The 24,026-nt window shown below is 43.6% G+C and overlaps 1 protein-coding gene across 6 annotated transcripts in view; it reads right to left on the reverse strand.

Moving 5' to 3' along the window:
* Positions 1–24,026, reverse strand: part of LOC145540833 (uncharacterized) — a 355,745-nt gene that overhangs the window by 63,482 nt on the left and 268,237 nt on the right. For 4 of the 6 annotated variants that reach the window (XR_014078587.1, XR_014078585.1, XR_014078586.1 and 1 more), the window contains one exon: positions 1,125–2,012. The exons of 1 other annotated variant lie outside the window; for it this stretch is intronic. The gene's annotated coding sequence lies outside the window, so the exon portion shown is untranslated. Of the gene's footprint in view, positions 1–1,124; positions 2,013–2,925; positions 3,098–24,026 lie in introns of those variants that run through there. One more of the 6 variants, XR_014078588.1, reaches the window with a different exon arrangement.

Below are 24,026 nucleotides of genomic sequence, written 5' to 3' on the forward strand. Positions count from 1 at the left end.
ACACTAACAACATCCTATCTCCCATGAGCCACGTTAAGACAGGACTGACCTGAAATAACCCAGCCTAGTTTTTCTCCACTCCTCCCTGGAACACTGTGCCTCCACTGGGACTTCCCTGTAGTTCAGACAGTAAAGAATCTGCCTGCAGTGCAGGAGACTCGGGTTTGATCCCTGGGTTGGGAAGCTCCTCTGGAGAAAGGAATGGCAACCCACTCCAGTATTCTTGTCTGGAAAATCCCATGGACAGAGGAGCCTGGCGGGTTACAGTTCACAGGGTCCCAAAGAGTTAGACACGACTGAGCGGCTAATACTACTACCACTCCCCAGAGCCAGCTGGGGGCTGCAGTCCCATGGCCCACCTTCTTTCTGGGACCTAGTTGTATCTTCTTTCTTAGACTCTTTCTTGGTATTCCCATTTCCTCAAAAAGTAATGAAACAAGAAGTTTCCTATAAGGGAGGATTATATGAAAAAGTTTCAGAGACTTTGAACTTCTCACAAAGTCCCCAGACAAGCTGTTTTTGACTTTATTTCTTAGATGAGTAACAGAAGTCTCTCTCCAAAGGTTAGACAAGCCTTGTCTGTTCCAAGACACTAAAGTTAGATTAAGCTACTTAACCCAACATGTCTTCTCGTGTCTCTAGGCTTCTTTCCTCCTCGTCGGGTCGCTCTTCTTCCAGCCTCTCCCCTGCCCTTCACTTGCCCTCAGTCTGTTTTCCCCAAGGACTCTGGGTAGCTTACAGTTGAGGTGCTTCCAACAGAACTATTAAAAATGCAAATATCAAGATGATAAAGCTTACTAACTCTGACTTTTAAAACAGTGCATGGCTTAAGAATTACTTGATGCCTTTAATTATATATTTCTAGCTATTTTTCTAGCTTTGTTTATCACCCTTATTGCTGGAAATTCTGATTTAGTATCAGAGGTTGAGCCTAAGGAATCTGTGTTTTGAAATATTCCCCAAATGATTTTTAATGCACTGACAGATCTGAGAATCATAGTTACAATAGAAAATGGAGGATAATACCCTACATTTAGTATTATTACTGGTTTTGTCCTTGAGATTTATTGCTAAGATTCATAACAGCCAAGGCAAGGTCAACAGAATGAAATATGTGATCCTTCTTGTTAAAGAAAAGAAAACATCTTTATTGGTCAGAAAATGTCTCTTTCTTTCACACTGTACATTTTCTTCTTCTCAATTCCCCCAGACCAGACTCACTGGGACACTAGCCTGGCCTGTTTGATTTTGAACTAACAATATCCATTTAGACACTGTGACTTCGGCAAGTTTTTCATTCTCCTAGTTCTTCCATGTGTGTTGCCAATTTCCTTTCTTCATGCTCCAAGGTAGCCAAATCTTAGCATAAACTTATACCAGAAAAACATCATGGTCTGCCTTGAACTCTGAGGCATCTCCTGCTAATTTTCTTTTTCTGACTTTCCATTGCAAATAAATCAAAATGAAACTTGTCAGCTCCACTTTTGCAAACCGACTGTTCAGCTTGCCATTAACTCTCAGATTTCAAAAAAAGGTTTTCTCTTTGAAACACCAGGATCTCCTGGGCAAAAACTTGCTGGGCCATTATCAACCTTCCCAGAATCCTCTTTCTGGTGTTGCTGGGGACAGCGGAGCAGTGGTCATTGAAGGTTGATATTCAATAGATTTGACCTTTACACTTGCAACCCTGAATTTCTGGAGGGGTCTACTGTTCTCCTGAGGGAACTACTTGCTATAAAAACTTCCTTGCAAGGAGCAGTTTTGAAATTAATTGCAGAAGATAAATCTCTGACTGTTCAGCTCACTGCCTCATCCTGCTGAATACCTCCTATGCATCATCTTTGGTTGGACTGACTGTAGTCTCAGTGTCTTGTCCGGTCTGAGATCTGAACACCACAAGAAGCAGGGGATGTTTTTGCTGGTTACAAGACTACTACATACTGAGATCAGATAAGTGAACAGAGACAGCAGATGCATAGCTCAAAACTCCTCTCTGGACTCGAATTTCTTGCCTGTAAAATAGGACACATGGGCTGGATCAGCATTTACCAAAGCATGGTATGTTGGTGAAAAAATATATATATATGGTTTTATGTAGATAACTGATGAATGTATTCACTTCAGTGATTATGCATATATTCTCATGGCTATTTTCTATTTGTAATAAGGTTTGTAAACAGTAAGGAATATGATCTCTTAACGTATATACGTAAGTCTATAATGTGGCCCTTTTAGGGGAAAAAAAAACAGAACAGAATGAGTAATATAAGAGATATGCAGATGTGGGGAAAAACAATGCAAGTGCATGAAAAGGATTGCCTATTGGAAAGCAATGAACCAAACGGCCGCTGAGAGTCAGGCCAGCTCTTTGACATTCTAGCATGTTCACCTCTCCAGGAATGTTTCCTTATCTATAAAATGCAGGGGTTGGAGTAAATGTCCTCTCCAGCAACTCTATTCTGTGATTAGAGGTGTAACTCTATCATGCAGATGTTCCAGCGTCCTTAACATGTGATTCTGGCATTTCAAAACTCCTGATACTGTATAAAAATGGGACACAGTAATTAAGCAGTTTTATTTATGCGTTTATGTTTTTGCCCAGTCTCCCTCTTTTCTGGAAAAGATTCAGCTATCAATTGAGCTGAGGGTTAGAGAAAGATTATGGAAACAGGGGTTAAGACAATGGGATGGCAAAGTGCCTCCACCACTCTCTGCTTAACAGTCGCTGATCTCTTTGTCTCTTGGTCTCTGTTTCTTTGGGGAGTGGACGGTTTATGGATTCACTTCTACGAGATATATGAGAATCAGGTGGAACAGAGGATTCAAGACATTTTAGGGAAATGGGAGTGATATCATTCTGGATGAAAACTTTTTTAAAGAAAGGCTCCTTTTCGGCCCAACTGTATAACCCCAAATACAGCTTACCTGTTGTCATTGTTGTTTAGTCACTAAGTTGTGTCCGACTCTTTTGTGACCCATCCTGGGAGGCAGCCACAAGGGTCCTCTGTCCATGGGATTCCCAGGCAAGAATACTGGAGTGAGTTGCCATTTCCTTCTCCAGGGGATCTTCTCCACCTGGGGATCGAACCTACGTCTCCTGCATTGGTAGGTGGATTCTTTATCACTGAGCCACCAGAGAAGCCCCAACTGGCCTACACACTTAAAAGTCTTTTAAATTAATCCATGTCACCTTTGTAAGATTCTTCTAAATTTTAGCAATCTGTATACTTGGCTATTATGAATTATCTTAAGGAGAAAACTACAGTGTGTCTAAACCCAAGCCCTCTCTTGCACTATAATGCTTGCAATTATCCTTTCCTTTCCCATACTTGACATTTAACGTGATATCTCACAGGTTCCTAAGTAGCTAGCTGTGGGGGCACTGTCTGACCCCTGGTGCCTCTCACCATCTGTGAATTCTCGCCAGTCACGAGTAAACACTCTGCATAAATTTCACAATTGGCGATTGGTAATTGTGGAGGCCTTTGGCTCCTCTCTGCTTCCTGCTCTCTCTCTTAAAATGCCATCCGTGATCATCCTTCTATCACTGTGGGGCTGCCATCATCCCTCAGCCATATGCCACCGCAAACAGCCACTGAAGATGTATTCAGTAGTCAGGCAGCCAGACTTCCCAGGCACTTCCCTTCTCAAGCAGCGAGGTCAAGCCATCCCCTTCCTGAGCCACGACATCCACCTTTAAATCATTCTTTTTCATTTGCCTGATGCAGGCCCCTGTCTTTGCCCTTCACTCTTTCTGGCTCTCAAAACAGTTTTGAAGAAAACATGTCCAATTATCTGGGGTTCAATTCTGGTGTCATTCTAGCCTGTCTAAATGTCACCACAATCTTTCTTGCTTTGCACCTTCTTATTGGGTGCTAAGCTGGTTTCTACCTGGGAAATATGTCTCCTCTCTGCCTTCAACTGACAAGATTCCACCTTCCTTCGTTTTTGATGTGCTTTCTTCCTTTGTTCTTTTCCTTCCTTTCTTTCTCTGATCTCCATTAACCGCTTCTGCACGTGATAACACCAACTACATTTCCCAAAGAATGTGCCTTTTCTTCTTCTAAGAGAAAGAAGGGAATGCCAGCTTGGGAATCAGACAGATCTCTGCTCTGATGCTGTTATGGTATCTGTCTTGCCTGCCTCAGCAGGAAAATGAGGATAGTAATACCTGCCTCTCAGATTTGTTGGCAGTTTAATTAATTGAAGTAAAGCTCTTGCTCTCCTTTTTCTCCTTGAAAGTTTTCTTTTTTACTCATCCTTCCATCTAACACTTATGGAGAAGCTACATGATTGTTAGCACACTGCAAGACGCATAAGGGTATAGGAATAAACCACAAAGACACGCTCCCAACATTGCGGAGTTCAGATTCAGTTTGGTGAGGGAGATGTATTAATAGCAATAGATAATTCACACACACACAGAGTTATGCCAACATTGGAACCGAGTTGTTCTACTTAGAAGCAGTCAAGGAAGGCTTTACAGAAGAGGTGCTGTTTGAGCTAGACATTTTAAAAGAATAGCTCTGGTGAAGATGACATAGGGGAATTCTTAGACAAGAGAAAAGCATGAAAGCAAAGCTTAAATCTTGGAAACAGCAGGTAGAAGAACACAGCTATAGCGCAAAGTGGGGGAAAGAAAATAGCAGGACTAGTTCATTGTGTAGACACCCAGAGTTAATCAGCATCAGCAGACTCTGGCAAAGTTATTAATGATTAGTTTCAGTTGGCTCATCTCTCAGTTAAGGATAATGTATTAAATGATTAATACAAGCAAAGAGCAAGGAATTTAACAATCACTCAAAAATACCAAGTTTGGTGTCTGCTTTTGTTAAGAGACAGGGAGAATACAAACAGATCAAAAGCCCCAATAATTTAGCGATAAATTCACTTGATTGTGGTTTCTGGAGTTTAGAAGGCCCAGGTTCTCCTCCTGATGTTGCTATAAACTTGCTGTGTGACACTGTGAAGTTAAAATTTAGACTCGAGGTAATGTGACCTGTTCTTTGGCTTGCTTTAAGTACTTTCCGGGAATTGGCGTGACCCCACCCTCTGTTTCAAGAAACAAGAAGACATTCTGGAATGTTTCGACATTGGGCGAGTCACCGTTGTAAAGGGAGTGTGTCACTGGCTGTAAAATTGTTTTCAATTGTATAACACGGTTATGTAATCTTTCCTTCCCCTATTTTTATGATGAAGAGTCAAAGATTCATGACGAGGCAGTTTTGCTTCTCTGGGAGACACTCCAGTTGAAAAGAAGCCCATCACCTAGAAATGAGCAGCTCTAGGGCCAGCAACCAGAAAAACATTCATTGAATGCAAAGTGTTATAGCGGAGGGTGGAAAGGTACAAAGAGAAGAGACAGCTGTCCCTTGCCCTAGAGGAGATGCCAGTGGGGTGTTTCACAGAGACAGACTGTGAAACACCAGAAAAATACATCTTCCAAAGAGCCCTTCTGTGTGCCAGGGCACATCTTTAGTTCGGCAGACTCGGGCAGGGGCTCTCCCGTCTCTCTCTCTCTGTGGCCTCCGGTTCTCATGTCACAGGAACAGTGAGAGGCGTGGCCTAGATTTAAATCAGAGCTGCCTGACCCCAGGGCCCTGTGTTGACTGTGCATGAAGGAGACACCACTGCTGTGGGGGCGGTAGCAGTCGTGAAATGATAGGAATGCGGCCACTACTGATGATCATTCAAAAGGACAGAGGTGGGGGGAGAGGCCTGAGGAAATGTGTGAGGGCAGATTAACTGAGATGATTCTACTTCAATCTGTTTTATGTTTGGGGGTCTTGTTAAAAGTTTTAGCTTTATTTTTTTTTCTTCCTTCCTTCTCTCCTCTTTATTTCCTCTCTCTCTTTCTTCTCTGCTCTAAAACTTTTGTTGAACAATCTATTTAGTGCAGAAATTCCTTCTACTACCCTAAAATAAGAATAAAAAGCACACTAATTTTTTCTCTCCATTTTATTAAATTTTTTTTTTTTTCTAATTTTGTATTGGAGTAGGAGCTTCCCAGGTGGTGCTAGTAGTAAAGAACCCACCAGCCAATGCAAGAGATGTAAGAGATGTGGGTTCGATCCCTAGGTTGGGAAGATCCCCTGGACGGGGTCATGGCAACCCACTCCAGTATTCTTGTCTGGAGGATCCCATGGACAGAGAGCCTGGAGGGCTGTAGTCCGCAGGGTCGCAAAGAGTAAGATGTGTCTGAAGTGACTTAGCATGCGTAGCCAGTTAACAATGCTGTGATAGTGGACAGCAAAGAGACTCAGTCATACGTATACATGTATCCATTCTCCCTCAAAATCCCCTCCCATCCAGGCTGCCACATAACACTAAGGAGAGTTCCCTGTGCTATACAGTAGGTCCCTGTTAGAACCACACTAATTTTTTAAAAAAATTAATTCCATTTAGACTAACAAAGCAGGGATTGAATAGTTACCACGTGCCAGGGACTATGCTGGGTGTTTTACACGCATCATGACATTTATTCGTTGTTCCCAACGACCCTCTGAGTTAGGTGGCTTCATCATCCTCATTGTGCAGAGAGGAAACTGAGGTTTAGGGAGGCGAAACTGATTCTTCCAAGTCATGTAGCTCGTGAATTACAGCTAGTAAATGGTAAGGCTGGGATCACGTGTGCCTGATCCCCAAGACTGGGCTCTCAAATCCAGTTCTCAAATATCTATTATTCATGATTGCTCAGATTATGTTCAAAACTGCAATGATGGGGTTGATCATTCCCCCAAGTGTCTCATTTCATTGTTTGACAACTCTGTTGACAGATATATAAATAGAAATATTTAAATTGAGCCCAAATCCACTTCCCTATGCATAAGACTTTGTCCATCATTTTCACCTGTGATACGGAAGAAAATACTGAGAGTTGGTGCTTTACAGGCACTGGGGTGTGAAATAAAGTCTTGTCCAGAAGGGCAGTTGGAGCCAGACCCTGCCCTTTGCTCAACAGGATCTCCTGGCTGGCCTGGCACAGAAAGACTTTTTCGGGGGCACAGACACCATTCTGGGAGAAGCCTTGTGCAGAACCTTTTTCTGGTTTGCCTGTTTGGCCTTCTCCAAGACACTGATCGAGGTCTCCAGGAGGTAGGAGATGCTGAACAATGGCATGCAGAGGTTCTCTCCTCTGCCACCTCCGTGAAGAATGTTATTTGTCTGTGTTGCTCACCAGTTTCTCTCCAGTAGACTGGGGTACTTACCATAACGTGTTCACATGCAATGGGCTGATGTATGTTATGCACTCAGCAGTGCCCAGCAGGTGGTTCCTGCAGTCGCCCACGTGGTCAGTTTCAGTAACTAGCTGTTGAGCGAACACTGAATGGGGCATTGGCACACCGCTGAATGTAGTTCTTACAGGTGTGAATACTGGAGAAGGCTCCTGAGAATCTTTGCCAGGTAGCCTTCTTGGCCCCCATAGCAGGGATGGCAGAATGACATAATTCCACAATTCTGTGCTTACTCATTCAAAAACCTTTACCGAACTCACACTACCTGCTAGGCCCTGAAGGGGAATGATATAAAAACCCAAACAAAGTATGACACCCACAGCCAGGAGGGCCAAGGTCTAGCAGAGTAGATGGGGAAGCACAGCCTGATGGGTGTATTCCTAAAGGTGCCCGCAGAGTGCTGTGGGTCATCAGGCGGCCAACTGAGAACTCGGGCTTACCTTTGTGGAGAACGTCCTCTATGCCTGGCATTCTTTAACAGCTTGAAGTGAATTTACTCATTTACTTCGCACTCAAGTCGCATTACACAGATAGGAAACTAAGGCACGGAGCATCTAACAACTCTGCCCTAGATCATTACAAATCCAGAGATCACAGAAAAGCAATTTGAACTAGTCTGGATCTAGAGTGTAGTTCTTACCATGCCTCTATCTACCAGTAGGAGATAGGATAGAATAGAATTCAGTTTAGAAATAATTTTCTGGATATATGCCATGTCTGTTAACAGCTAGGGCTGAGAACAATGAACAGAAGCACTATTCCCAATCTGTTCGAGTGCTGATTTAGTTGAGAGAGAGACAGTTGTGAACTTGTGGGTTATACTGTAGTAAGATATACAAAGTAGTATGATAATGCAAAGATTAGTGATTAAGAGTGGGTGGTTTGGCCTCCTATATAGCACAGGAAATTCTACTTAATGCTTCTATAACGACCTAAATGGGAAGGAAATCCAAAAAAGAGTGGATGTATATATACGCATAGCTGATTCACTTTGCTGTACAGCAGAAAATAACAGAACATTGTAAAGGAATTATATCCCAATTAAAAAAAAAAGATCCAGTGTTTTTAAGATGTCAATTCTCCCCATATCAATCTATAGATCCAATACATTTGCAAATAAAATCACGGCAGAGAAAAAAAAAAAGTGGGTAGTTTGGTGACAGACAGACCTAATCCACCACATAAAAGCTGTGTGACCTGGTGCAGGATACTGAACTCCTCTGTTCCTAAGTTTCACCATATTGCTTGGGAAATGAGGATAATGAAGCTACTTGCCTCAGAGAATTACAATGGGATAAAATAAATGGCTATAACGAAGAGAAAGTGATTAGCACGTCATCACATACAAGTCTTCAGTATGTGATAAAAGTGAAAGTGATAGTGTTAGTCCCTCATTCCTGTTCTGTCAACTCAGGGGATGGTGTGGCAGATGGGCTGAAAGGAAAAAGATGGAAGCCAAAGACAAGTCCAAAGAACATGAAGGTCCTAACCTCAACTGCTCTGACACATGTCAAAGACACTCCTGATCGTGTTACAGAAGAAACAAAAAGTTCAGGAGCCACAGAATCCTCGGCCCCTTTGAGCTCCATCTCACAAAGCACAGAGGGGAACCGTCGGGGCCAGAAACATAGTCTGTTCTTTCGGGGAGAAGGCAGCAGCAGTGATGTCTCCTGCGGTCTGACCTGACAATGTGGGCCCTACTCACTCAGCTCAGCAGCTGAGAGCTAGATACACAGAGAGCAATGGTGACAACAGGCAGACGGTAATTTAATTTGAGCAAAGGCCGTGAGTGGAAGAGATGGGAGGCCTTTCTGAATGTAAATGTAACATGCCCAACTTCATTTTTATTATTATTTTTGTATCCCATTGCAAAGGCTCAGTCTTGTCATGTCTCCCGTTGCATTTGGCCAAACACTAGAGGGAACAGAGACACAATCTAGGTCAGTGGGTACGAAAGGAAAGAAACTTTTCAGAAAAAAGAAAACATATATATAGGCCTCTTAGTCCCTTGGAGGGTTGGAAAGAGGAAGGTAGGATTATGGGTAATCCCCACACTATCATTTACTTCCTATGAGCTGACATGTCATTCTCTCCCAGATCCCTGAAACTCACTGCAGAATATATTAGCCAGAGGACAGTGGGAGAGGCCTGCTTGGACTGTAATAAGCACTGGTACAGGCTCCTCTAGGAGAAGGCAGTGGCACCCTACTCCAGTACTCTTGCCTGGAAAATCCCATGGACGGAGGAGCCTGGTAGGCTGCAGTCCATGGGGTCTCTAGGAGTCGGACATGACTGAGCGACTTCACTTTCACTTTTCACTTTCATCCATTGGAGAAGGAAATGGCAACCCACTCCAGTGTTTTTGCCTGGAGAATCCCAGGGATGGGGGAGCCTGGTGGGCTGCCGTCTATGGGGTCACACAGAGTCGGACACGACTGAAGCGACTTAGCAGCAGCACAGGCTCCTCTGTGTATGCGTGTGTGTTTCTGTTTCTTTTTTTTCTTCCTCCCTCCTTTTTTAATCTACATGGTCTTCCTCTGCAAATGACTGCTTTGTCACCTTTTTCTTTGGATTTCCATCATATGGTTCAAGGCTCCTGAGATTTAGAGACAGGCCAGCCTGGGTGTGAACTTCACCACTACATGCCTACGTGACCTTGAGACAGTCACCTTGTCTTCCTTAAGCTCAGTGTTTCTGTGTGAGGTGAGGATATGGCTTCCAAGGTGCACAGTAGTAAACAATCCGCCTATAAGTGAAGAAGATGCAAGAGGTGTGGGTTCTTTACCCCCAGCACCACAACTACAGGTGGCACGAGGGGTAAAGGACCTGCCTGCCGATGCAGGAGACATAAGAGACGAGGGTTCAATCCCTGGGGCGGGAACATCCTGCGGAGAAGGCAATGGCAACCCACTCCGGTATTCTTGCCTGGAGAATCCCATGGACAGAGGAGCCTGTAGGGCTACAGTCCACGGGGTCACAAAGAGTCGGACACGACTTAGCAACTGAGCACTCAGCACGTAGGGTGATTCTGATAATCAATCAGATTAGAGAAGTACTGATAGAACCCATCCATCCACCTCACAACACAGAAAAGAAACTGAGAACTTCATAGCACATTTTCAGTCTCCTCCTCCTCTAAGAGGAACTGAAGCATCTCCTATATGTTGGGGTCAACTATTCCCACATTTGAAGGATAAAATTTAGTTATCATGCTGTTCTGTGCTTAGTTGCTCAGTTGTGTCCGACTCTGTGACCCCATGGACTGTAGCCTGCCAAGCTTCTCTGTCCATGGGGATTCTCCAGGCAAGAATACTGGAGTGGATTGGCCTGCTCTCTTCCAGGGGATCTTCCTAACCCAGGGATCAAACCCAGGTCACCGTCATAGAAAGTGGATTCTTTACCATCTGAGCCACCAGAGAAGCGCAAAATTTAGTTATTACCCTAGAATAATCAGGAACAAAAAGTGTCATTTTCTCTAACTCTTACAGTGCCTATTTTTCGCTTGCTCATACATTGTACCAATTCTCCAGGCCCAGTTTCTGTTTTGGTATCATCCTAGAAGCCAGCATTTAGTGAGTGATCTCCACAGCCCAGGCGCTGTGTGAATTACTTGACCTGTGTTGCTTCTCAGAGGCCTACTGACTTCCTCCAAGAAGCATTATCATTATCCTCATTTTATAGATGAAACTGCAACACAGAAGTTAATTAACTGGCCTAGGATCCCATGGCTAGTAAGTGGTCAAGCCAGAATTTAAAGCCTGAGGCATTTGTTCCAGAAAGTAGTATCATAAATACTACTACTGTGCTGCAGAATTTTAATATATGTCTGAATATCAGTTGTCCAATTCCAGTTTTAAAATGCAACTTCATATGTCATACCTAGCCACTTCCCAATGTCTTACTTTTCCTAAGACAGTCAAAATCTTCCTCCAAATTTTATTTTACTATTTCAAGAAAATCGCCTTGTTTCTACAAGTATATTTGTGTGTATGTGATTTGGGGAAAGGCACATTCATTAAAGGGCTTCCCAGGTGGTGCTACAAAGCATCACTACAAACAAAGCTAGTGGAGGTGATGGAATTCCAGCTGACCTATTTCAAATCCTAAAAGATGATGCTGTTAAAGTGCTGCACTCAATTTGCCAGCAAAGTTGGAGAACTCAGCAGCAGCCACATATCTAATTTTGCTTTATTAACTATGCCAAAGACTGTGTGGATCACAACAAACTGTGGAAAATTCTTAAAGATATGGGAATATCAGACCACCTTACTTGCCTCCTAAGAAACACATATGTGGGTCAAGAAGCAACAGTTAGAACCGGACATGGAAAAACAGACTGGTTCCAAATTGGGACAGGAGTACAGCAGGCTGTTTATTGTCACCCTGCTTATTTAACTTATATGCAGACTACATCATGCGAAATGCCAGGCTGGATGAATCACAAGCTGAAATAAAGATTGCTGGGAGAAATATCAATAACCTCAGATAAACAAATGACACCACCCTTATGTAAGAAATCAAAGAGGAAATAAAGAATCTCTTGATGAAAGTAAAAGAGGAGAGTGAAAAGCTGGCTTAAAACTCAACATTCAATAAATCATGGCATCTGGTCCCATCACTTCATGACACACAGATTGGGAAACAATAGAAATAGTGACAGACATTATTTATTCTCGGGCTCCAAAATCACTCCAGTTGGTGACTGCAGATATGAAATTAAAAGACACATTCTCCTTGGAAGAAAAGCTATGACTAACCTAGACAGCATATCAAAAAGCAGAGACATTACTTTGCCAACAAATGTTCATCTAGTCAAAGCTATGGTTTTTCCAATTGTCATGTATAGATGTGAGAGTTGGACCATGAAGAAGGCTGAGTGCCGAAGAATTGATGCTTTCGAAATGTGGTGCTGGAGAAGACTCTTGAGAGTCCCTTGGACTGCAAGGAGACCAAACAAGTCAATCCTACAGGAAACCAATCCTGAATATTCATTGGAAGGACTGATGCTGAAGCTCCAATAATTTGGCCACCTGATGTGAAGAGCCAACTCTTTAGAAAAGACCCTGATGCTGGGAAAGATTGAAGGCAGGAAGAGAAGAGGACGGCAGAGGACGAGATGGTTGGATGGTATCACTGACTCAATGGACATGAGTTTGAGCAAGCTCGGGGAGATGGTGAAGGACAGGGAAGCCTGGTGTGCTGCAGTCCATGGGGTTGCAAAGAGTCAGACATGACTGAGTGACTGAACAGCAACAACAGCTGGCGCTAGGGGTAAAGAACCTGCCTCCAGTGCAGGAGACATAAGAGACAAGGGTTCAGTCCCTGGGTTGGGAACATCAGCTGGAGGAGGGCAGGGGTAACCACTCCAGTATTCTTGTCTGGAGAATCCCATGGACAGAGGAGCCTGGAAGTTGACAATCCATGGGGTTGCAGAATCAGACACGACGGAAGTGACTTAGCATGTCACTTAGCCAATTCATTGGAAAAGGCCCTGATGCCGAAAAAGACTGAGGGCAGGAGGAGAAGGAGGAGACAGAGGATGAGATGGTTGGATGGCATCACCGACTCAATGGACATGAGTTTGAGCAACTCCAGGAAACAGTGAAGGATTCGAGCCTGGCGTGCTGCAATTCATGGGGTCACAAAGAATTGAGATCATACCTCTTCCCACCCAGGTGGAGAATATTCATTGGTGTGCTGATGAAAGTTTAACCACCAGCTCTCTGGAGACAGGGGTGAGGAAGAGAAAGCCTTGATGCTGTGATTGCCAATTTCTGTGGTGTAAATATTTCCACCATGGCTGTTTTCAAGATACTAATATGAAGTCACTAAGCATGCAATTGAGAAGAGATGCTTACAATCAGCTCTCAGTAGTCAAATGATCAGAAATGATAACACTTTCTCTATACACTTTAAAGTACTTATCTATACTTGCACACACACAAATCACACCAATTTGCCAGGTCCAATTGTGGCTGAGTAAAATCATGTGTGTGCGCTACATTGCTTCAGTCTTGTCTGACTCTTTGTGACCCCATGGACTGTAGCCCACCAGACTCCTCTGTCCATGGGATTCTCCAGGCAAGAATACTGGAGTGGGTTGCCATGCCTTCCTGCAAGGGATCTTTCCAATCCAGGGATTGAACCCACATCTCTTATGTCTCCTGCATTGGCAGGTGGGCTCTTCACCACTAGTATCACCTGAGAAGCACAAGTAAAATCACAGAAACCAATATTTATGGAGTGATCTCAGTGTTCCAGGGAGTATGTAAATCATTTGACATAGCTTAACATTACCATTGGTTGTATTTTAACTTCAAAGACTATGTGAACTAGAATTTCCAAGCTTGCGATGCTCTTCTCCACTGACCAGTTTTTAACGCAACAATCCTGATGGAGGCAGGTTGAAATATGGGAGAAAGGGCGTTTCTGGACATACACGCACCACAATTCTATAATTCTTGTCCTACCAGTAGTACTAATAGAGGTGTGATCTCAGCCAAGACACGTGCTGACAACACAGGGCTGTTAGGAGAATTAAATAATAGACCATATGTATAATCTTGGGCACATTACAAATGATCAATAAATGTTAGCTACCGTCTCTTGCTCCTTTCATGATCATTTCTATTTTCTCAATCCACACTGCCTCCTTTATTGTGCTCAATTTATCTCCACTGCTCCTTACTTGGCACCCACGTCCTTTGTTTCCTGTTTGTATTGCATGCCCCCTACTCTGAGTTGTGACTTCTCTGTATCTATACAAGCCTATTTTTATCCGTCAAGGTTTCCTTTCTAAGCCTCTTGGCTTTTCCCCTTTGTGTTCCTCCTTTTTTTCCTCGGGCTGTTACTCCCTCAAGCCATGCATTTCCTCTCTTACTGGGATGTGCACTCCATCACCGTGGGATTCTTGGTCTCAACTTTCCGCTTTTTCTCCATTCATTTCTCCCAAAACCCCGTCCTAACCCTCTTCTCCGGCGATGCACGTTCTGTTTGCTTCTCCCCACGGGAGCGGCCCCGGCTGCACTTCGTGTTTTGTCTCCTGTGCCTCCCTGGCTCCTGCCTACATTTCCGTCAAGTCTCAAGGGCTTCCACCACCTCAGCTTGAAATCCATTGTCTTTACCTTTCCCATTTCTTCCGCAAAGACCTTCCAGTTCTTGTTCTATTAGCATATTATTTGCCTTTCATTTTTTCCTGAAACTCTTCTAGGTGGGTAGTTTCCCTTTACACAGAGCAATGGACTTGGGGTGATTTGCATTGATATATCTGTTTGTGCCATAAGGGTAACACTTGTTTTGGGGGCAGAGTAGCTGGGTTCCCATCTCTCACTTGTGGGGAGAAATACTTCTCTTTCTATAATGAGATATCTTTAATAAATTCCTGCACAGAACGACAGTTTAGGGTCGCGGAAAGAATGTAAACCTGGACCTAATTGTAAATTCAATTTGTCATAGCCATTGTGATTCTGAGAAAAGACATTCACCTCCCTAGGGCCCATTCTCCCCATCAATAAAATGGGGAGCAGCACAGTGCAGGGTCTAAGAATGAAGCTTTGGAGACGGACATATCAACACTCAATTACTGGTTCCTCTTAAAAGCTATGCAGTCTCAGGTCACCCACTTGCTCACGTTGACAAGCACCTCTTCAGCTATGAAGCAGGTAAATCTCAAAATTAAAGGAAGGATTCAATAAAATCATGTGTATAAAATACTCAACCCATTGTCTTTACCATAATAAACATTCAGTCCTGGGATTCATTGCTATTAGAATACTTCTACCTTTCTCAGAAGTGACATGGCCTCTTATGTATGTCAGATTTGGCTTTTACTGTTCCTTCCACCTGAAATGTTCTTTCACTTCACTCCAAAAAGTGTCTTCCATGAATCTTTTTTTCTTTTCCTTGCATCTTTTGCAAAGCCTTCTCCAATTACCCCCTTGCTCTATATAGACCCAGTCATTCCCCACCGTCTATTCTCAGAGGACTCTGTCCATGCTGTTTGTAGTTCTAATTACCTTATTTTGTAGCTGTCAGTTTATTTATAGGTATATTTCTTACACATTTTTCTAGACTTTGAATTTCTAGAAAGCTAGACTATGCCTTTTTTTTCTTGGTTTCTCAGCACCAGAAATGAAAAAGTGAAAGTGTTAGTCACTCAGTCATGTCTGACTCTATGAGACCCCATGGATGGTAGCCTGCCAGGCTCTTCTGTCCATGAGATTCTCCAGGTAAGAATACTGTAATGGGTAGCCATTTCCTTCTCCAGGGTATCTTCTTGACCCAGAGATCGAACGTGGGTCTCCTGCATTGCAGGCCAATTCTTTACTGTCTGAGCCACCAGACACTATGCTTAAATAGTAGGTGCTCAATATATATTTGTAAATAACTGGGAGGAAGGATATGGACAGATGTTAGGTGTTCACTCTACATTTGTGATGAATGCATGAATGAAGGCAAAGACCCAGTGTCTAGAATTGGCTGTAAGGCAGGGTTATACACAAAGGACACAAAGGCTTCAACTCCAGTGTGTAGGACCAGGTCAAACTGCTCAACAGGCTGACCGCCTTACTACTAAGACCCCGAGCTGCTGACTGTATCCTTTCTCGTCTCTAGGCCAGGCACAAGACTTGTTCCCAAGTGTGCAGTAGGTTGTAGCCTGGAAATAGGGTTAAACAGCCCCAGCCTAGAAGATAAGAGCAATTCAGAGTAGGAAGACAAACAAGTCAGCAGAGTAATCTGGTTTATTTGGCTCTTTGAAGTAGTAATTCCCAGACAATTTGGAGTTTTGACACCTTATCATCTTTCATTTTATTTCCTTATACTTGTACTTATTTTTTCATACTTATACTTATGAAAATGACACAGGGGAAAAATACTAAACTGTAATGGGATTTATTTAAATGAAAGTGAACTAAAATTACAATGCTACTCATGCTCCATTCTATTTGCCTGTGCTCAGTTGGTGTCTGACTCTTTGCAACCTCAGGGACTGCAGCCCACCAGCCTCCTCCGTTCATGGAATTTTCCATGAAAACTGGAGTGGGTTTGCCATTCCCTCCTCCAGGGGATCTCCCCAACCCAGTGATCAAACCCATGCCTCCTGCCTTGGAAGCTGGGTTCTTTACCTCTGAGTCACCTGGGAAGCTCCCCTCCTATTCTCTGCTGATGCTTTTATGAATAAGACCATTATCTTTCTATGATGTATCAAACATTCACTACATGGGTTATGTTTCTGGAAGCATGATTTCAGCTATGAAACAGAACAGATCAGCTTTTCATTTAATAAGTGTTTACAGAATACCAGGTAAGATGTAGTCACCCATGTGACCTATCAAAAAATTAAAAAAACAAAAACAAGAACTGATGACTCAGAAGACAGTCCTGAAAGAGAAGTCAAGAGCTTTGAATTTAAGCTCCACCCTTTGTGGTCCCAGCCCTGTGAGCTGTCTGACCCAGGACCTGTCCCATGCACTCTTGAGAGTCAGCTTCTGCATCTCAAAAATAGGCATGATAACAGTTGCCTCCTCTCTAAACGACTCCTAGCTTCTCAGAGTTAGTGTAAAGATCAAGTGAAATGGTATTTTAAAGGGCTTTGAAAACTGAAAAATGTTAAGAAATTACAAAGAATGGCATTAAGGGTTTGATTTTTGTTTGTTTGCTTGTTTCCCAGGGAAGAATACGAGCTTTAATCTGAGGAAACTGATGTAAACCAAATGTGAGACTCAAATGGAAACTGGTAATATGAACCCAAAGGTGATCCTCCAGGTTCTGACTCTGGTACACATTACCTGTGTAATTATAATCAGTTCACCTCCCCTGTCTGCCTCAATTTCCTTATCTTGTAAAATGAGGTGGCCAGATCAGATGAGTTCTAAACACTTTTCTAGCTCTGACAATGTTCTGTGATTCCATGAGATAACTGAACTTGGTGATAAGTTATGTTTATAACTCTAACCACCTGGGCAGGCAAGAGACAGAGCAAGACGGCATTCTTTAAGCCTAGATTCACAGCAGATAGATGGAAGATTTGGGAAGGTAGAGATGTTCTAATGTCAGAAGAGGCTATTATGACCTCCAAGGCCCTAGGCATATTAGGGTCCCTTCTTCAATTAAAAAAAAAATAAAGCTTATTTTGTACCTGTATTGATACAAACACGGATATAATTGAAGATAAATTACATTTTTTTTTCTTTTAAGTAAAATTTTTAGGTGCTCTATAAAATTATCCCAGACCCTAAGCACTAGTCTTAATGTGTCTAATGGATAAGCCAGCCTTGCTAAGTTCTCCTAAAAGTGGTGGCACATTTTACTTAAAGAGCATTGAGCCTGCCAGCCAATTGAATCTTACCTCCCTTCTAGAGCAGAATTTCTCAAATTTGGCACTATTGGCATTTGTACTGTGTAGTTCTTTGCTGTAGGGGTGCTGGCCATGCACTGTAGGATGTTTAAGAGCATCCTGACCTCTATCCGCTTAGATGCCAATAATAGACTTGTCCTGGATGTGACAACAAAAAATGTCCCCGATGTTGCCCAGGGTCCCCTTGGAGGCAAAATGATTCCTGGTTGAGAAATACTGTTCTAGAATATTTTTTCCAGGTGATGTTCTACCTTATGCTGACAGCTCATGGTCTTCTTGGCCAATGCCTTTCCATATCACTCTTGGTGAAAGACAAAAAGTCCTGACATGGACCTGTAAGGTTCTCTCTGCTTCTAACCTCGTTTCCTACTGTTCTTGTCACCGACGTGGCTTCAGCCTCAGCGTCCTCTCTGCTGTGTCTTGTATCTGCCTGAGGGCTTTTGAGGTGGTTCTTCCTTCTGTGTGGAACCAGCTCCCCCAGATGCTCCCCTTGGCCAGCTCTCTCATCCTCGTTATTTCTTCACTGAAATATCACCTTCTCAATGACACTTATCTTAAAGTGTTATTTTTAAAGTTGCCCTTTTAAAGGTTACAAACCTTGTTCCTTGATATTCCTCTTCCCCCTTCTCTGCCCCTGTACCTCTCTGTCTCTGTCTTGCTGTGTTTATACATATGCTTCCCTGGTGGCTCAGACGGTGAAGAATCTGCCTGCAATGCAGGGGACACTGGTTAGATCCCTGAGTTGTGAAGATGCCCAGGAGGAGGAAATGGCAACCCACTCCAGTATTCTTGCCTGGAGAATCCCACGGGCAGAGGAGCCTGGCAGGTTACAGCCCATAGGGTCATAAAGAGTCAGACATGACTGAGTGACACTTTCACTTCACTTCAAACCTTCTAACATACTCTATAATTTATATTGCATAATTATTTACTATTTTAAATATACTATTTATTATTAAAATAAGCATTATTTTGATAATTATTTACGATTTATTATATTTTATTTTTTTAGACTCCAAAATCACTACAGACAGTGACTGCAGCCATGAAATTAAGAGACATTTGCTCCTTGGAAGGAAAGCTATGATAAACCTAAACAGTGTACTAAAAAGCAGAGACATCACTTTGCCAACAAATGTCTATATAGTCAGAGATACAGTTTTTCCAATAGTCATGTATGGTTTTGAGAGTTTGACCATAAAGAAGGTTGAGTGCCAAAGAACTGATGCTTTTGAATTTTGGTGCTGGAGAAGACTCTTGAGAGTCCCTTGGACTGCAAAGAGATTAAATCACTCAATCTTAAAGGAAATCAAGCCTGGAAATTCATTAGAAGGACTGACGCTGACACTGAAGCTCCAATACTTTGGCCACCTGATACGAAGAGTTGACTCATGAGAAAAGACCCTGATGCTGGGAAATATTGAGGGCAGGAGTAGAAGGGGATGACAGAAGATGAGATGGTTGGAGGGCATCACTGACTCAATGGACATGAGTTTGAGGAAGCTCTGGGAGTTGGTGATGGACAGGGAGGCCTGGCGTGCTACAGCCGATGGGGTCGCAAAGAGTTGGATATGACTGAGTGACTGAACTGAACTGAACTGGGAGATCATGAAGGACAGAGGAGTCTGGCATGTTCAGTCCATGGGGTCGCAGAGTAGGACATGACTTAGTGACTAAACAACAGCAACAATTATTTACTATATTTATAATGTATTTCCCTTTGTCCCCTGCTAGAATACAAAGTCCATGAGAACAGGACTTTGTTCTGTCTGTGTTGTTCATCCCACAACTGCTACATAATTTGTGTTTGATAAATATGCACCGGACTGAATTGGGAAAAATTGAATTGAAGTAGCTCCCTCTGTCTTTTGACAATGCCATTAGGAACTCCCTCCTTCTTCTGACCCCGAATCTTCATTTCTGGGTCCCCCATGCTGTGTGACAATTCCTTCTACCATGGAGTTTTGTGTCTCTTCCTGAGGGGCTCCCATTTCTACTGTGTGTTTCTTTGTGGCCCTCTCTTCCCCTTTTGTTCCTGAGCTGCCTGGAGCAGCAGAGGCAAAACATGCATGCCTGGGTTTTGAAACAGCAGATTCTTCCCTTCTTATAGCCATTCTATCCTTGAAAAAGAATGATTCAAAAGAGACTTGAAAAAGCAGGACCTCGCCATCCCCGGGAACACAAACGATGACCGTGAGAACCGAGGAGTCCCTTCAATCTTCGTGTTGGGAATTATTTATCACTGGAGCTGCTGAATAGAAGGGCCAAGCTGTGCAGTTATTATGTCCTCGTCTCAAAGCCGGCTGGGGAGAGGCAGCCAAGAAGCCATTGCCACCAGGACTGGCATGTGGGGACACCAGGAGCCCACGTCTTGCCAGAGAGACAGCCCTCGCTGACCCAGTTTCAGCACAACATCGCCTGACACAGCACTGCAATCCGCAACTTTAATAACGTGGTGACATATAAAGCAGTTTTGATGTAAAGTGGAGCTGACAGAGCAGCGGAGGGAAGGCTCTGCTTCTCGCTGAGCTGCGTGGGGAATCCACTCAAGGTGACTGCAACCTTCGCAGCCCAGTCGGCAGTCCAAGCGTGCTTTTGCAAACAAGGAAGGCAGGTTTCTTTTCCAGGATGGCAGGTGTAGGGGTGGCAGAGAGTGAGTGGAACCAGTGTAGAGGGGTGGTTGATGCAGCCTGTCTCTTCTGCTTGAGCACGTGTCCCTCATGTTCCTGCTCTTCATTGTCCCCGCCGCCTCTGCCTTCATCCAGGTCTCCATCACCTGGGCTACTGCAACAGCTGCGTGGTTTTCTTAAAACTTGTCCCTTCCATCCACCTTGTTCACAACTGGTGGGGTGATCTTCAGAAAGCGTATCAATGATCAGGTCACTTTCCATATCAAACCTCTGCATGGCTCCCCATTCTTGTAGGAAAATTAATGCCAAACATTAATGCCCAACTGAGTTCTCTGTGCTTGGCCTGTGAGCTACATTTTTAGCTTCTTCCACTCAGTCCTGCATATTTCTCATCACTTCTTGCCACCACCACTTCCAGTTTTCTTTTTCTTTTTTTTAAATTTATTGACCATACACTGTATTTTTCATTTCCTAATGTTCCGATATATAAGGTCATTAGTGTTCACTTGGATGCTTCCTGTGCTGGCGGTCTCACTACCTCAAGTGACAGCTTTATTTATTTATTTATTTTTTTAATATTGAACACTTGTACAACTTTGTCTTCCCTATGAAACACAAACTCTGTTTCATAACTTTTATTTGTTGCCCACCCTGTATCTGCTCTCTGGAGTCCCATGGGATATGTTCTGTCCCAGGACTCCCGTCTGAGAAATGAACTCAGTGAATTACATCTTTTGAGCTTCTTATCTGTGCTAAAGTTCCAGGGTCCTTTACTCACTTTTCATGCACTAAGGTTTCTCCCATCTCAACTCTCTCCATCTCGTCTTTCTGTACCTTCCTTGAAGAGTCAAAATTCCCCTTAGAATCAACAGGGGGAAAGAGTACAGTGTGCATTTAAAAATAACAATCACAGTTAGCAACGATAACAGTTGAAACTGTTCTTGGCATATGGAAACGGATGTCTTGACCTGGGTTGTGCAACGTGATTTATTCTAATATTCATTCACTCACCTTATATACGTCTGTTGAGCAAGGAAGGTACACAAAGTAAAACACAGTCCCTGTCCTCCAGTGCTTCACAGTCTGGGGGCAGGGGTGGGATGAAGGCAGTAATCACGTAAGTAGTGATCACGACTAAATGTAATTAGAGCCATGATGGGGGCCATGCTAGCGCTGAAAAGAGGTCCCAGGGACTTCCCTGGCCATCTAGTGGTTAAGACTCCAGGCTTCCAATGCAGCAGGCAACGGTTCAATCCCTGGTTGGGGGAACCTGGATCCCACATGCCAAGGAGTGTGGCCGAAAAAAGGTCCCTAGCCTTGTATGGGGGGTACTGACAAGAGGCAAAGGGGCAGAGAAAAGCAGTGTGGAGCAACTGCTGTCTACACGGAAGCTGGGAGGATAACAGATGTTCACAAGGTGAAAGGAGTGGACGAGGACATTCCAAGTGGTGTGGACAGCAAGAGGAGAGGCACAGAGATGAGGCTGCAGGAAGTCTTCAGCGACCTCGAAGGTTCTTATGATTCCTGACCAAGGTTTTGTATATGAAGAGATTGATTCCTGAGTCCAGACTACAGTTCAAATGTAGTTCCAGAAGAGAGAGATTACTGGGGCTTGAAATTGTCAGGACAATCTCCCTGGAGATGGAGGGCCATGGGGTGGGCCCGGAAGGAAAAACACATTATGGAGAGCAGAGAGGAGGGGAGATGGATATCCATATGCAAATACGTCTGCACACAGACATCTGCTTCATAAGCGTTTAAACCTCAAATTGACTTTTACTTGCCTTCCACTTTGGTTTCCATGGTAACCCTGGCCACTTAGTTTTCTTTTAACCTCCTTTTCGTTGTTTCAGGATGAGGTGAGCTGCGTGAGGGTTAACCAGTCAGGGGAAGACAGGAGATTTTAAAGCAATTATTTGTATTTTTTTTTTTTTTAAGAAAATCGCCAACTTTGCAATTTAATGCAAACTGTCTCTGGTATATTTGCCCTGAAGGATGCTGTAGGGAGAAACAGGAGCCAGAATCCTTTTCGTCCCCTCCTCCCTGACTTCTATTATTACCGTGCACTTACTGCTAATACAGCATCTAAACTTGCAATCTCGGTAACTATGGCAATAAAATGGGTGAGATTCCCTTCCATTATGACTTGAATTGTTAGGACTTTGCAAAGAGCACGTGCTTCTGCACAGGGGAGGGGGGAGGCAGCACTCCGGGGGAAAACAGTTATTTCAACTCCCTGCGGGGAGTTGAAGACACTCGTCTATCAGTCCACGTTCACGTGGAGAATTATCACAAAACTTGTGTCAGAGGATGCAGACATTGTACCTGGGAGGTACAGCACACATCCATACATCCACAGTTTGCAGCCACCCACCCAGCCACCCTGTCCCCACCACAGGGCTCGACCGCTTCACGGCAGGTAGGATCTTAGCTCCCTGTAGATCCAGGAAGCCAGGGCTGCACGGAGCCCAAGAGACACGGCAGGCTAGAGGCAAGGGTGGAGGATCTAATCCAGAGATCAGCAAACTTTTCCCCGTAAAGGACCCAACGGGAAATATTTTAGGCTTAGAGAGCTGTATCATCTTGGTTGCAACTATTCAGCTCTGTCTTTGCTGCTCAAAAGCAGTTACAGACACAATGTACATGAATGGACAGGGTGTATTCCAATATAGTTTTATTGATGGATACAGAAATCTGAATTTTGAATACTTTTCAGTGTGTCATGAAACAGTATTATTCTTTTGATTTTTTTCCACTCAGTTAAAAATATAAAGACCAGGCACTTCCCTCGTGGTCCAGTGGATACGAATCTGCCTTGCAAGATGTGGGGATGTGGGTTCAATCCCTGGTAGGGGGAACTAAGATCCCATATGCTGTGGAGCAATCAAGCCTGTGTTGCAACTACTGAGCCTGCACGCCAAAACTAGGGAGCCTGTGCACTTCAGTGAAAGATCCCGCATAATGCAACGAAGATCCCATGTGCCACAACTAAGACCCGATATAGCCAAATAAGTAAATAAATATTAAGAAAACAAAACAAAACTAAAAGCTATTCTTAGTTCTTGGATTCCTCAAAAATAGGTGGTAGGCTGGATTTAGCCTGTAGTCGAAAGTTTGCAGTTCCTCATTTAATCTATGCCACAAACCATGCATTCCGGTGCACTGGAGTGCATTCTAGTGCATTTCATTATTCTCACCTGTTTTAGTTTGTTGTTGTTATATGTAGTATTAAGTTCTATGAATACTATTTGCTATGGTGTTTATTGTGTGCCAAGCACTATATTAAGTCCTGTAAATAGGTCATCTGATTTAATCATCACTAAAATCCACTTCATAGATGAGGAAAATAAGGCTCAGAGATTGAATTGCTCAAGGTCATGCAGTTTTAAGAACAGCTGACATGCAAATACAAGGTGTACCTGTGGCTTAGAGATACAGTATGGCTTTCCTTTCTGTTGACAGGTCAGTTTCTGCATCTACCAGATTCTGACACACCCTATTCTCAGAGATCTTAAGCACACCTGTGGGAACAAGGCCTGGGGCTTTCAAAATTCATCCCAATGCAGTACGCACAAGAATTCACTGGGAATGGCCTTGTGGACCCCAGCTCCTCAGCCTCCTGACCATCCCCCAATGGTCCTAATCTCTGATTAGCTCTCTGCCTTGACTACATAATGCCATATGTACCTTTGCCATCTCCTGGCTCTGGCTGTGCCCCAGGAACAGCCTTCAGACTTCTGGGTGCCCTCCACCTGCTTTTCCAGCCTCTGCTTCCTCCCTGCCTTTGCTGGCCTGTCTTGGTGC

Source organism: Giraffa tippelskirchi, chromosome 1 (genome assembly GCF_054371585.1).
Source record: "Giraffa tippelskirchi isolate mGirTip1 chromosome 1, T2T-mGirTip1v1.2.pri, whole genome shotgun sequence".
Lineage (NCBI taxonomy): Eukaryota > Metazoa > Chordata > Mammalia > Artiodactyla > Giraffidae > Giraffa > Giraffa tippelskirchi.